Genomic DNA, 14743 nt, shown 5'->3' on the forward strand with positions numbered 1-14743 from the left:
GTTGGCTGTGATCACAAAAGTTGCACTGGTAGGTTAATTAATTACAGATTAGTACAGATCGTGGTTAATTTTAGATGTTACTTAGATGTTAGTTAGAATTAATTTATTAGTACATATCTGTACTATTGGGGCAGCCCAATTTCTCATAAGAGTCACAGGGTCATAGAGTTATAGAGCATGGAAACAGACCCTTCTGCCCAACCTGTCCATGCCAACCAGGTTGTTTTCTTGCGCTAGTCCCATTCCCAATGTTTGGTCCATATCCTTCTAAACCTTTCTTATCCACGTGCCTGTCTAAGTATATTTTAAACATTATAATTGTATCACATCCTCTGACAGCTTGTTGCATATACGCACCTCCCTCTGTGCAAAAAAGTTGCCCCTTAGATCCCTTTTAAATCTTTCCCATCTCACCTTAAACCTATGCCCTTTAGTTTTAGACTCCCCCACCATGGGGAAAAGACTGTGACCTTATCTATGCCCCTCATGGTGTTATAATTGAGAGATAACAAAATAGGTGGCAGGACTCTAATTTCCCTCTCCTCTCTTTTGGGATCAAAGATGACTGGCTTCCATTCTGGTTGTTCGATGTCTGTGGTGAGACAGGATGGATTAGAAGTTTGCGAGGTGGTGTGCTTCCCTCTACCCTTTACTTTATGCTTCTGGGTCACCTGACACATGGCCTCGAGAGTCTCCTTACCACCCTGAATGCTTCTTCTCCACTTCAAACTATCATGAGCCAGGGATTCTCAGTGTGGATGTTGTATTCTTTTCAAAGAACCTTAAGCATATGCTTGAATCTTTTCCTTTATCCACACGATAATCGCATCATGTGAAAGTGCTTTGGAGTCTGGTGTCCGACATGCAAGAAAAACATCTTCTTGTTAGCACTTGCAAGGAGCCTGGCTCTGTGGCACCGTCACATGGAAATTAGACAGCTTTTCTTGAGCGTTCTTAATATGGACCTCGAAACCCAATCTTGTGAAATGAATGCTAATAAGCCCCTTCAGAAAGTGTTTCATTCTGCAGCACCGAGTTTACTCATGCTGATGAGCCGGTAAGTAGTAATTCAAAAACACGTGGTAATTTTTCAAAGTTCTTAAAAGTTCTTGTGGGGGGGGGGGGGGGGGGTTTCCTCTACTTCTTGTGCTTTGTTGCTCTGGATGCCCATTTTGTTCTTAACACTCCCGTCCAGCCGGAACTAACAGTTGATGAAATGCTAACCTCAGAAACCAGCAACCAGATAGCAGCACGGGAATGTGTACAACCATAGGCCGACCTTAGGACTGGAGAGTGCAGGGGATAGAGGGTGTATTCGCAGTCAAGGGGAAAACCATAAGGCTGTTTGTAATGTGAGATCTCTGCACTCCTCCACATACCCTTCGCATTAACATTGGTAACCATGCCTCAACTGAGAGGGGCTTAAGCTCTGGCATTCCCTCAATCCTGCTACTGCCTTCTTTAAGACAGTCTTAAAACATTGCACTTTTTTTAAACTTTGGTCACCAGTACTAATGTCACCTTATATGAAAGCCTGTCAAATTTTGGTTAAAGTACTTTGGGATTATTTTTCAACCTTATAAATTCTCAATCTCAACTCAACACTGTGAATTCATTGCATATCAATAGCAGGGTGTAAGATATGTGGCTGCCTGCCTGTGCATACAAGTGGAAAAATACTGCTTGTCTCTCTCAGAGCTCTGTTGTTTAATGAAGTACTTTGCTGGTTTCAATAACTGGCTATCATCCAGTTTCTTAGTAAGAGAATGAAAGAAAGATACTGAGACACTAAGAGTTCATCTAAGCTCAGATGCAATCTTTTAACGCAATTGCTTCTGCATTCATGTGCCATTTACCTGGCATCTTGATCTATTTGAACATTTATGAAATGGAGAGTAACGGAGAGAGGTTCACTGAGTCCACTCTGACCATCAATCATCCACTTACACTAATCCTACATTAATCTCTATTTTTTCAGCCTCCCCACGTTCTCATCAACTCCCCCCAGATTCTACCACTCACCTACACACAAAGGGCAATATACAGGGGCAATTAACCTAATAAATGGCACATTTTTAGGATATGGGTGGAAACCCAAGCACCTGAAGGTCAGGATTGATAAGATAAGATTTCTTTATTAGTCACATGTACATCGAAACACACAGTGAAATACATCTTTTTACATAGAGTGTTCTGGGGGCAGCCCACAAGTGTCGCCACACTTCCGGCGCCAACATAGCATGCCCACAACTTCCTAACCCGTACGTCTTTGGAATGTGGGAGGAAACCGGAGGACTCAGAGGAAACCCACACAGGCACGGGGAGAACGTACAAACTCCTTACAGACAGTGCTGGAATTGAACCTGGGTCACTGGCGCTATGAGCCAGCAGCTCTACCAGCTGAACCACTGTGCTACCCTAAATAATACATCAAAAAATAAGTCATCCATTCCAAGTTCTTTGGTTGAGTTTTGAAAATCTCGAGGATGATGACAATGGGAACTGGATGGGAAAATTGAACACTCCATTTTATAAAGGTCTTGGCATTGTACCCAATCCTAATCCTAGCCACGGACTGAACTTAATCATGGACATGCACTGAAATCAATCACAAATGCAATGAACTAGAAACATGCTGGAACTACCCGCAATAATCCATTAAAACTGGAAATGAGTCTTGGAATTACACACCCACAATGTGAGTCAGGGACCCACGGACGGCTCAGGGGTTTGAATCTATCACTGCCTCCATTTCTGGATTCCAGCAGCTGGGACCAGACTTCCCGGAATTATACTGGGGAAATGCCTCTCGCATCCGGTACCCGCACCTTACTAAGATCAATGGAGATTCAAGGCCGTTAGTTTTGGAGGCAACAAAAAGCAATTTATTAGCATTTTGCTTTAGTTTAATGTTTGCATTTATTTCTAAGTAATGTATGGATTTTTAAATTAACTTTTATTTTTAATCATTTCGAATTTTTATTTAAATTTTTAATAGATTTTAAATTATCTCTGAATGTCAGAGACATTTGAAAAATATTAAAATCACTGACAGCTTTGAGAGAAGACAAAACCTTGCCCCCAGCCTCAGCTACAGTCCAGAGGTGTCACCCCTGAGAGTAGTTTACCAACACTAAGCCTCCTCCACGGTATGGTGTGTCCATAAACAAAGCACAGCTGGGTTTTGTCAATTGATGCGATGCGCAGATGGCTTTGCCCACAACTGTTTGTCAACCATTTTGTAGAAGTGAAATATATTTTTAAAATGTCAAAATGAGTAATAGAGGGATTCTACAAGGCCTTTTAAGAATGCAAATTCTTCAAGCAAAAGCCGACTTGGTATTAATTTTGTGATCGGCAGGGTGGTGGACATCACTGCCATCATTTCAGGTACCAAGTGACAGCGTTAAACCTTCCTCAGCCAGATGTTAACAATAGGCATGAAGGTCAAGGTTACCTTCACTCAACCCTATCATCTATTTTTGGCATAAACCTCAAATGAGCATAACCTACTGCTCCATTTCTCATACCAGCCATTTATTCAGTTGGCAGTTTTTCACCAATCTCGGCATGATTTTGTACCAATCTTACCAACCCAGACTCATTTCATTCATGCAGAATTTTTATAGGAGATTCTGACCAAGTTGGAGCCCAGATACCAGAGGTGAAAGAGCAGTTCTAACCCAGTCCAATACCTAGTACTCCAAAGAATGCTGACATGTTTCATTGTGAGGTCTGTGCAGATCTGTCCCTGAGTCATTGCTTTTCTGTATATACTGACAGCCTGAATTTGGATATGCAAGATACCATTTCAAAATTTGCATATGACACAAAACTTGGAAATGTGGCAAGCAGAGAAGAAGGTCATCATAGGCGTTAAACAGATAGACACACCAATGGAGTGGATGGATATATTTTTTGTAGAAAAGGGTGAAGTGATGGGATGGCGCCATAGCAGTTAACACGAATTCCTCACTGCTGCAGAGTCCAGGTTCAATCCTGACCACGGGTACTGTCTGTGTGGAGTTTGCACGTTCTCCCTGTGACTATGTGGCTTCCCCTCTGGTACTCCAGTTTCCTCCCACATCCCAAAAACATGCTGGTGGGTTAATTGGCTACGTTAAATTACCCCTTAGTGTAGGAAGATGTCAAAAGAGTCAAAGGGGAATTGAAGGGGCATATGAGAGAGGATTCAGTTGCAGATCTGCAGGGAAACACAGAGGGGGATTGGGACTGATGGGATCACCCTGTTTGGAAGCCAGCAAGAATCCAATGGGCCGAGTGGCCTGTTTCTGTGTTGCAAGCAAGTGATGCATTTTGGCAGGAAGAAAAAGGAAAAGGCAGTATAAAGAATGTGGAAGCCGTAGAAAGGGTGCAGAAGAGATTTACAAGGATGTTGCCTGGATTGGGGAGCATGCCTTATGAAAACAGGTTGCGTGAACTTGGCCTTTTCTCCTTGGAGCGACAGAGGACGAGAGGTGACCTGACAGAGGTGTATAAGATGACAAGAGGCATTGATCATATGGATAGTCAGAGGCTTTTTCCCAGGGCTGAAATGGTTGCCACATAGGTTTAAGGTGCTGGGGAGTAGGTATAGAGGAGGGGTAAGTTTTTTACTCAGAGGGTGGTGAGTACACGGAATGGGCTGCCAGCAACGGTGGTGGAGGCGGATACGATAAGGTCTTTTAAGAGACTTTTGGATAGGTACATGGCGCTTAGAAAAATAGAGGGCTATGGTAGGGACATGTTCAGCACAACTTTGTGGGCCGAAGGGCCTGTATTGTGCTGTAGGTTTTCTATGTTTCTATAATATAAAGGATAAGATTCTAAGAGGGGCAAAGGAACAGGGAAACCTGGAAACACATGGGCACAAGTATCCGAGTGTGGAAGGAATGACTGAGAAACTGATTAAGAGGCCATGTGGTATCTTGGGCTTTAAAGGTGGGATGATGGAGTACAAAAGCAAGCTGGGTCACAAATGCAGTATCGCATTCAGTTCGGGCTAACACACTGAAGGAGGAATGTGAAGGCCCCGAAGAGGGTGCAGGAGAGTGGGGGTTCAGAGTGCAAACAGGGTGTCCGGCCAGAGACAGGGGTCCGGAGTGGGGCGGGGGCTGGGGTCCAGACTGTGGCCATGCTACGGTCTGTGGGTCGGGTGTGCAGCTGGAGCCAGGACTGGGGTCTGGAACACGAGGGGTCGGGAAGGTTGGGTGGGTTTGCAGCAGAAACCGGGCTCCGGAGTGTTTGTACATTTCCCATTCTCTTTAAACTCACCAGGTTCACAGGAAAATGTATTATACCACTGGGTAAGATGTAAACAAAGTAAAATAACTGTGTGTTTGGGTATCGTTAGGAGTAACTTCAGTAGTTTGCAATATCTGCTTGTTTGGCAGCGTCAGCATGCCAGTGGTGCCAGACGATCAGAGTTTCACTTAAATCAGATGAAGGAAGTTGGGTTTGTACTCCTTACAGCCAGAAGGCTGAGTGCTTTTGTAGAATTGTTCAATATTATCAAGTGTCTAGACAAAGTGAACAAAGACAAACTGTTTTCATTCAGCAGAAAGGTCAGGGGCTGCCTCAACCCACCCGCTGCTGAAACCTTCCTCCACATTAATATGTGACTGTTCCAACATACGTCGCCCTCGCCTTTATCACTATACTCTCCATGAAAGTTGAGCCAATCATGTCTGCACCAACTTTGCACCGTCTCATTCACCCATCGTTTCAGTTCTCTCAGACCCACACTGACTCCTGTTTAAACAAACCCTCAAATTTAAAATCCTCATCCACGTCACTCCCCTCCCTGCCCCTGGAATCTCCTCCAGCCCTTTTCCCCTTCCAAACATCTGCACTCCTCCATTGCTGACCTCGAGAACTTCCCTGATTTTAATGGTTTGACTGTTGGCGGCTGTGCCTTGAGTTCCCAAGCTCCAAAACCCTCTCCCTTTCTGTGGCAAATGACTGAGTCTGAACAAAACCATTTCCAGCTTTGGTATAATACGTGACTCCAAGATGAACTTCCATCTACGTTTTCACACCATCACTAAGACCATCCACCGTCACCCTAAAAATTGCCCAAGGTGAACTATTTCTCAATTCTGCTGCTGAAACTTTCCTCCGTGCATTTGTTGCCCTGGACATGACTATTCCAACTCACTCCGACCTGGCCTTTACCATTCCATCTCCTCGGAAGACCAGCTCTTCAGCTCTCTATCCTCCTCCAAAGCTACCTCACTGACCTAAATTTGCTTATCTGCCTTTCCATTTAAACACATGACACTGTGTCAAATTTTGTTTAGTAACACTTCTGCAATGTGCACTGGAACATTTTACTGTGTTAAAGGTATATAGATCACATGTGGTTGAAGAACTACAGCAGAGGACAGAGCTGCCTTGCTTTAAGAAGAACTCTGAAGAAGGACTGTGCCGAGAAATTCACCCCCTGGGCAGAAGCACCAAAGGCAGCATTAGCAATGAAGCAGTGAAGTCAATGAAGCAGAAGTTCAGATGCGGATTACGATGTACTGCTGTCACCAAGTAGCACATTTAGTGTAATTGACCCGAGAATGAATAATTTCTAGGTATCATTACAGAACGTAGGGCAAGCATTACGATCACTTCAGGAAATCAGGATCTTTGTTTTCACATTGCATTCAATTCTCTCAATAACCTCTTCAGTCAAACCAAAGCCCTTTCACATGATAGTGCCTTCGCTGGCAGAGCGAAGTAGAGTTGCTGAGTTGGTGTGCCGTGTGGAATGTTGTGTAAATTCCCCACTTACTAACAAGTCACAAATGTGAAACATTAACTCACATTTTACAAATGTTTATTGATCCCTTTCTTGTTGAAACCAATCCTCCAGTTAAAGCTAAACCCAAAAAGAGTAGTCTGACTGCTCTTTCAGCCTCCATCAGAACACTTATTTAGTTATCTGCTAAAGATCTAAGATCGTCAAGTCACTGGCAAAGACAACTACAGGAGTGGGACGTTTGCCACTCTTGTGTGGCGACGTGGAGTTAGAAGATTGAGGCTCAGGCACACTGGCCTAGGGTTGTGTTGGGAGGTCCTTGGTATTTTACAGTGGAATCTGTGGCTCACCTGTAGTACTCTCAATGTCCAAAGGTTCTGGGTTCAGGTCTTACATAACTTGAGTCCATAATGTAGCCGGAGACGAGATGTCAAGTATCCCATCAGGCTTTGGGAGAACACTGTCTGGAAAGAGATGCTGGGAACTACAGAACAAAGAGCACAGTGAAGAAAGGTCACGAGATCAATGCTTGGACATTTTCAATGTGAGGAAGTAGGGTTATGCTGACATAGTCCTGTGAACTATGCCATTGTAAGTTATTCCACAACGAACCATTTGGGATGAGGATATTTTGGGACTGTCATTCTGTGGACAAAACATGTTTGATGAATTGTGAAGCACAGGCACAATTAAAGAATTCTCTGGCTGATAAGAAAATATTTGCTCCTGTTGACCCCATCCTGGATGTGAATCGTAATGATCAAGATTGATAGGGCCCAGGTCTGAGATGAGGATGGAAACAGATGTGTCTTGTTGTTCAGACCTTGAAGGAATGACAGCTTAAATGATTGACTTCAGAACTGTGAGGGTCCTAGGCTGGGGTAAAATAAAGAAAGCCTTAAGAAGATTGGAAGGAAAATTGGATAAAGGAAGCACTGTCTGAGACATCAGCAGTGACAACCTGGGAACAAACCATCACAAGAAGGAGGGCCCTGAGTTTTGAACTCAGAGAAAACTACCTGCTGGAGTGAAGGTGGCCAGCTTTATCTCACATGGGGAGTATTTAAGTCCAAGCCAGGGATTTTGTGATTTAATGTCAGAAGTATTAAGTTGGAACAGTAAAAGTCAGTAGTATTCATGTTTGATTAAGTAACCCAGGTAGAAATAAAGATTAAATTGTACCAAACCTTGGTTTGGAGTCTTTTGTTTGACATGTGAGTTGATGCCCTATCGAGGTGATAGGGTCAACAGTAATCCAAGCTGACATTCAGTACAATACTGCACTCTCAGAGCTTCTGCCTCTTGTCTGAGACTGCAAGTCAAGGGCCCATCACGATTAAAAGAGGAGGAGGAGAGCCCTCCCCAGTGGCCAGTCCTTGTCCTCACCCTACACCCACGACAAGTTATTTCATCATTATCCTTGCCATCTGTGAAATCTTGATCTTTGCAAATTTGGCTGCTGAACTTTTTTTCCACGACAACAGAAACAGAACTCCAAAAATACTTGAAAATCAAAAATAACTGCTGATGCTTGGAATTGGAATTGGTTTACTATTGTCACTTGTACCAAAGTACAGTGAAAAACTTGTCTTGCATACCGTTCGTACCGATCAATTCATTACACAGTGCATTGAGGTACTACAGGGTGCTTTGAGTAGTACAAGGTAAAACAATACAGAATGCAGAGTAAAGTGTCACAGCTACAGAGAAGGTGCAGTGCAGGTAGACAATAAGGTGCAGGGTCATAACGAGGTAGATTATGAGGTCAAGAGTCCATTTTCTCGTACTAGGGAACTGTTCAATGGTCTCATAGCAGCAGGGTAGAAACTGGTGGTATATTCTTTCAGGCTTTTGCATCTTCTGCCTGATGGAAGAGGGGAGAAGAGAGTATGTCCCGGGTGGGTGGGGTCTTTGATTATGCTGGCTGTTTTACCGAGGCAGCAAGAAGTACAGACAGAGTCCATGGAGGGGAGGTTGGTTTCCATGATGTGCTGAGCTGTGTCCACAACTCTCTGCAGTTTCTTGAAGTTCCGGGCAAAGCAGTTGCCGTACTAAGCCATGATGCATCCAGATAGGATGCTTTCTATAGTGCTTCGATAAAAGTTGGTGAGTGTCAAGGGGGACGTGCCAAATTTCTTTAGCCTCCTGAGGAAGTAGAGGCGCTGGTGAGCTTTCTTGGCCACAATGTCTACATGGTTGGATCAGGACAGGCCACTGGTAATTTTCACTCCTAGGAACTTGAAGCTCACAACCCTCTCGATCTCAGCACCAATGATGTAAACAGGAGCATGTGCACCACCCTCCTTCCTGAAGTCAATGACCAGCTCTTTTGTTTTGCTGACATTGAGGGAAAGGTTGTTGTTATGACACCATGTCACCAAACTCTCTATCTCCTTCCTGTACTTTGACTCATCATTATTTCAGATACGGCCCACTATGGTGGTATCATCCGCAAATTTGTAGATGGATTTAGGGCAGAATCTGGCCACGCACTCTTGAGTGTATAGGGAGTAGAGTAGGGAGCTGAGGATGCAGCCTTGTGGGGCATCAGTGTTGAGAATAGTCGTGCTGGAGGTGTTGCTGCCTATCCTGACTGATTGCGGTCTGTCGGTCATGAAGTCAAGGATCCAGTTTCAGAGGGAGCTGTTGAATCCCAGGTCTTGGAGTTTGGTGATGAGCTTGCTTGGAATTATAGTATTGAAGGCAGAGCTGTAGTCCATAACCGATAGTCTAACGTAGGTGTCTTTACTCTCCAGATGTTCCAGAAATGAGTGTAGGGCAAGGGAGATGGCGTCTGTTGTAGACCTGTTTCGGCGGTAGGAAAATTGCAGTGGGTCGAGGTTTTCTGGGAGGCTGGAGTTAATGTGTGCCATGACCAGCCTCTGGAAGCACTAGCCACCGGTCAGTAGTCATTAAGGCACGTTATCTTGTTTTTCTTAGGTCCTGGGATGATAGTGGTCTTCCTAAAGCAGGTGGAACCTCAGACTGAATCAGGAAGAAGTTAAAAATGTCTGCAAATACCCCCGCCAGCTGATCAACACAGGATCTGAGGACACTGCCAGGGACACCATCCAGGCCAGATGCTTTCCGCGAGTTCACCCTCCGGAAGATTGATCTTATGTCCTCAACGGTGACCATAGGTTCAAGTGCATTGGAGGCTGTCAGGCTGAGTGGTGACATACCAGTCCCCTTCTCAACAAAACATGCATAGAATGCTCATTGGGAAGGGATGGGCTGTTGTTGACGATGCTGTCCGACTTCATTTTGTAGCCTGTTATAGCACGTAAGCTCTGCCATAACTGACGCCTGTTCTGGGACTCAATTTTGGACTGATATCGTCTCTTGGCATTACTGATAGTTTTACGGGAAAAAAAAAACGTGCAGAAAATTCTGGAAACACTCAGCTGGTCAGGCTGCATCTGAAGGAAGAGAAACAGAGCTAACATTCCAGGTCGAAGACCCTTTGTCAGAACTGGGAAGGAGAGAAAAGAAACTCATTCAGCTGCAGGGAGAGTTGGGGAGAGGGAACGTCTCTGAGAGGGTAAAACTGGGGTGACCATGGGGTAAGCTGTAAGCGAGTTTATCTGGTCATTGAATGAATGGGAGCAGGGAGTGAGAACAAAGATAGTCAAAAGAACACAGATGAAAGAATGTAGGAGTTGCAAAATGCAGAGCAGGAAGACATGGCCAGCAGGGCAAGCTGGGCACGTCCTCCACTCCCAGAGGAAAAAGAAGGAAAAATCAGAAACAAAAACAAACAAACTGAGCCAATCTCTATGCATGTCTTCCTGCCCTGCAATTTGCAACTCCTACATTCTTTTATCTAGGTTCCCACTCTAAACGCACCCATTCACACATTTCAACTGCTATTTTCAGCACTTTCTGTTTTCACTTCAAAATTACTTCACTGGTTCTAAAGTGCTTGGGATGTCCTGATGTTGTGGAAGGCCCTACAGAAACAAGTTATATTGGAAAGTGCTTCATCTTTCCATGCAAGTGTCCTTCACCCAGAAGAGCACAGAAAATTAATACAAAGGAAAATATAATGCAAGAATTGCCAACAAAATTTTTTTACACACTTTCTTATTACACTTAAAGTATTCCCACCACGAGAGCATATTGGCACAAATAGATCAGCAGAAAACAGGAAGATGATGTAAATAAATTTCAGGAAAAGGAATAATGGCTTTGATCCATAAGTCACACTCTGTACAGTCACATGGCTGGCTAGCTATCATTGGCATTGAATCACAGTACCTTATCTGATCCCCTTTCTATCAACATGCAGTTCATCAGAATTTAGTGACTTAGTATTCAGTAGTGTAGGTTCATTAACATTTCACCATCAATTTTTATTCAGTAAAAGGTACAGTGCCAGGAGGAAGAATTGCTCAAACAAATACTGAATGTACCAACTTGAAGGCAAAGAGATGCTTTCCACATAACTAATTTTAAGATTTCCCCCTATTTTAGGCTCTAGGTAAACGTTCTTATCCCACTTTGTTTTAATCAAGACCAGCATTTATAACCTTTCCCTAATTGCCTTTGGATAGGAGGTCTTTTCAGAGAGTAGCTAAGAGTTCTGCTGTGGGCCTGAGGTTACATGTACGCCAGAAAAGGTAAGGATGTGGATTCCCTTCCCACTGTGAGCCAATAATTTCTTGGTCACCGCATTTTTATTCTAAATTCTTTTAATTAACTGAGTTCCAGTTTTCCAGTCACAGGTTTCAATTCTAAATAGTCTAGCTCCAATTTTAAAGTTATTCCTCTTTGTTCCGGACAGCTCAACTACTGTCTCAAATTATTTAATCACTATTATTGTTATCCATTAATCTCCAATACTCAAAAAATAAAAGACTTAATTTTATTTACATAGGTCTACATAGGCAGCTTATATCCAGATGAGAATAGTATTGGAAGAGGAGAAGAAGTTCATTCTCATCACTGATCTCATTAAACTACGTTGAACACAAACTCAGACTTTTCCCACTATGTTATCAATGACCTTTACAAACTTCTTTCTCCCCCTTTATTAATTGTTGTCCTCCAACTCGCCGGGCTATTTCTCAGTGTATGATCAGGTTCCAAAAACAAATCAGTCATAATTAAATTACAAACAAACTCATGGGGCCCAATAGATTATTTAAGTTTGTATACACACAGGAGACACAAGAGAGACTGCGGATGCTGGAAATATGGAGCAACACACACAAAATGCTGGAGGAACTCAGCAGGTCAGGCAGCATCTATGGAGGGAAATGAACAGTCGATGTTTCGGGCCGAGACCCTTCATCAGGACTCATTTAAGTTTGTATATCCTTATTTCTTCCTGTATATGTTTTAATGTAGAGGCAATCACAATCTATACCAAGAACAGCCAACCTCATTGGCAAATAATACTAATCACTGCCTTACTAATCATAGCCTACACCAATGACAACCTTTCTGACCCAAGATCTTTGGTTGCGTATCCTACAATGGTGTTAAGTTTTGGACTTATTGGTTACCGGATACAGTTTACAGGTTAATCATTATGCTCACTTCTCCACTTGCTTGTCAAAAGGCCCAATGTCAATTATGGCAAAGGAAGTGTAAATGAGCTCACTTCAGATGAGTATAAGAATCTAAGCTGACACCAGTACAGCACAGAAGGAGTGCTTCAGTCTCAGAAGTGCTGTTGTGCGGACTGCCCTCTTGGATAGACATAAAAGATCACTTGCCACTCGCGCTAAAAGTGGAGGGACTAACCCAGTACCCGGGGCAACTCTTACCACTTAACAGGCGATTTGTTCATTATCACATTGCTGTTTCTGAGAGATTGCTGTGTGCAGATTGAGAGGCCTGTTTCTTACATTACAACATGCCGACACTTCAAATGCACTCCATTGACTGTCTTGGGATGTCTTAGAGTGAGAGAGTCATATAGCATGGAAACAAACCCTTCGGCCCATCGTCCCTGCTGACCATCAAGCACCCATTTACTCTAATCCTAGATTCATCCCACACCTGGCGAACATGCATGCAGTCAGAGGGTGAACGTGCAAACTCCACACAGACAGCACCTGTTGGTCAAGATTTAAACCTATATCACTGGAGCTGTGAGCTGCAGCTTTACCAGCTGCTCCACTGTGCCTGTCCCCCATCTAGGCAACGAACCTTCTGGTTCTTACAGCTCCAAACATTAGTCTATCCCAGGCAACATATTTCTTCATCCCCAGCTTGAATAAGTTTGTGTTCACTCCCTTCCTCATGTTCATTGCATCAATGGTATTTTGCTAATGAATTAGATAAACAATCTCTTCCCTGTTCTTTGCCAATTCTGCTCCTTTGTCGGCTGTTTGCAGTTACGTGACAGTGGCCTAGATGACTCATTTAATGTTCTCAGTTGTACCTCATGGGGAAGTGTCTGCAACTGGTACATTGCCCCAATCAGCAGTGGTTTCAAGATGCTAAACTTGCTGTGTGGGAAACCACATCCTACCACTTTAAGGTACAAAACACTTCAGAACAAATTATATGTACTTCGCAGTACAATGTGTCATGAAATTGGTACGTTGATTTAACTATTCACAACAACCCCATGTGCACCCCCTCCATTCCTGGAGTTAAATATAAAGATGTGACTAGATCACTTCCTTTTCTCTGGATACCATTTATTCCTTGGAAACCTGGGTTACTGTGAGACTAGAGCATCTCATCGACTGTTTATTTCCCTCCATAGATGCTGCCTGACCTCCAGTATTTTGTGGTTGATATTCCATTGCAGTACCAAGAGATGGATTCATGATTGGAGGTGCCTGTTCTCAGATATGACATTAAGCTGAAACCTTTTCTATATTCTCAGGTCAATGCAAAATGATCCATTGGCTCTGTTCAAAGAGCAGGGTTATTACAATGAGTTTGTAGAATGTTTCTCTGCATAAATTGGTTGCATTTCCTACTTTACCACAGCGCCACACTCCAAAGGTGTTTAGGAGTGGTGCAACTGGTAGGTCTGCTGCCTCACAGTGCTAGTGACCCGCGTTCATTCCTGACCTCTGATGCTGTCTGTGTGGAGTTTGCGTGTTCTTCCTGCGACAGCATGGGTTTCCTCCAGATGCTCTGGTTTCCCCCCACATCACATGTGGGTTGGTGGGTCAATTAGCCACTGCAAATTTCCCCAAGTGTGTAAATGAGTGAATGAATGGGGGGGGGGGAAGTTGATGGGAATATGAGAAGAATAAGTGTGAATGGGAACTTGATGGTTGGCACAGATTCTTTGGACAAGCTTTGTGACTATATGGTCTATGACATATCCCAGGACCCACAAACTGTTGGCTTTAATTTGTTCCCATTAAACCACACAGCACCCAATTTCTTCAAGGGATATTATTAAATTTTCTGTCTCTGAAGGTTCTGTGCCAGTCTCCTTCAAATCTGCTGTTATTAGCCCTCCTCAAAAGACAGCGCTTGAGTCCTTCATCCTTGCAAAGCTCCACCAGATTTCCAACCTTGTTTACCTCCCCACCATCTACTAACGTGCAATGGCTCTCAAACCTGTGCCCATCTTTCCCAGAACTCTGAGTTTTAATCCCTCCCCAGCCATGTTTTAATTCCCCTCAAGCATTGTGAAAGTCATAGGTGACAGTCTATGTGACCTTGACAAAAGATAACCCATTCATCCTTCCTGACCTTGGTCCAGCCTTTGACCCAGCTGACCACGCCACCCTCCTCTAACACTCTCCCACATGTGTACAGCAACCTGGCACTATTATTCCACTCTTGTATTTCCAAAGTCAAGGCCAACAGCTTTTCTTCCTGATCCCAGACTGCTCTCTCATGTTCCCCATGGATCTATCCTTGATCACTCCTACATCTCATCTAAATGCCAACCTTTGAAGACAACATCCAAGAACTACATCATCATCCAAATGTTCGCTGTGTATGGCCAGCACCATCTCACTGACACCTCCTTCTCCTTTAAGTCAGGCAGCTTGTCTAATATTGACTACAGGA

The 14743-nt window shown here is 43.7% G+C and overlaps 1 protein-coding gene across 1 annotated transcript in view; it reads right to left on the reverse strand.

Annotated features, from left to right (window-relative positions):
* Positions 1-14743, reverse strand: part of LOC127580972 (peptidyl-prolyl cis-trans isomerase FKBP5-like) — a 143711-nt gene that overhangs the window by 105755 nt on the left and 23213 nt on the right. The gene's annotated exons all lie outside the window — the stretch shown is intronic.

The sequence above is a fragment of the Pristis pectinata genome, chromosome 20 (genome assembly GCF_009764475.1).
Source record: "Pristis pectinata isolate sPriPec2 chromosome 20, sPriPec2.1.pri, whole genome shotgun sequence".
NCBI classification, from domain to species: Eukaryota; Metazoa; Chordata; class Chondrichthyes; order Rhinopristiformes; family Pristidae; genus Pristis; species Pristis pectinata.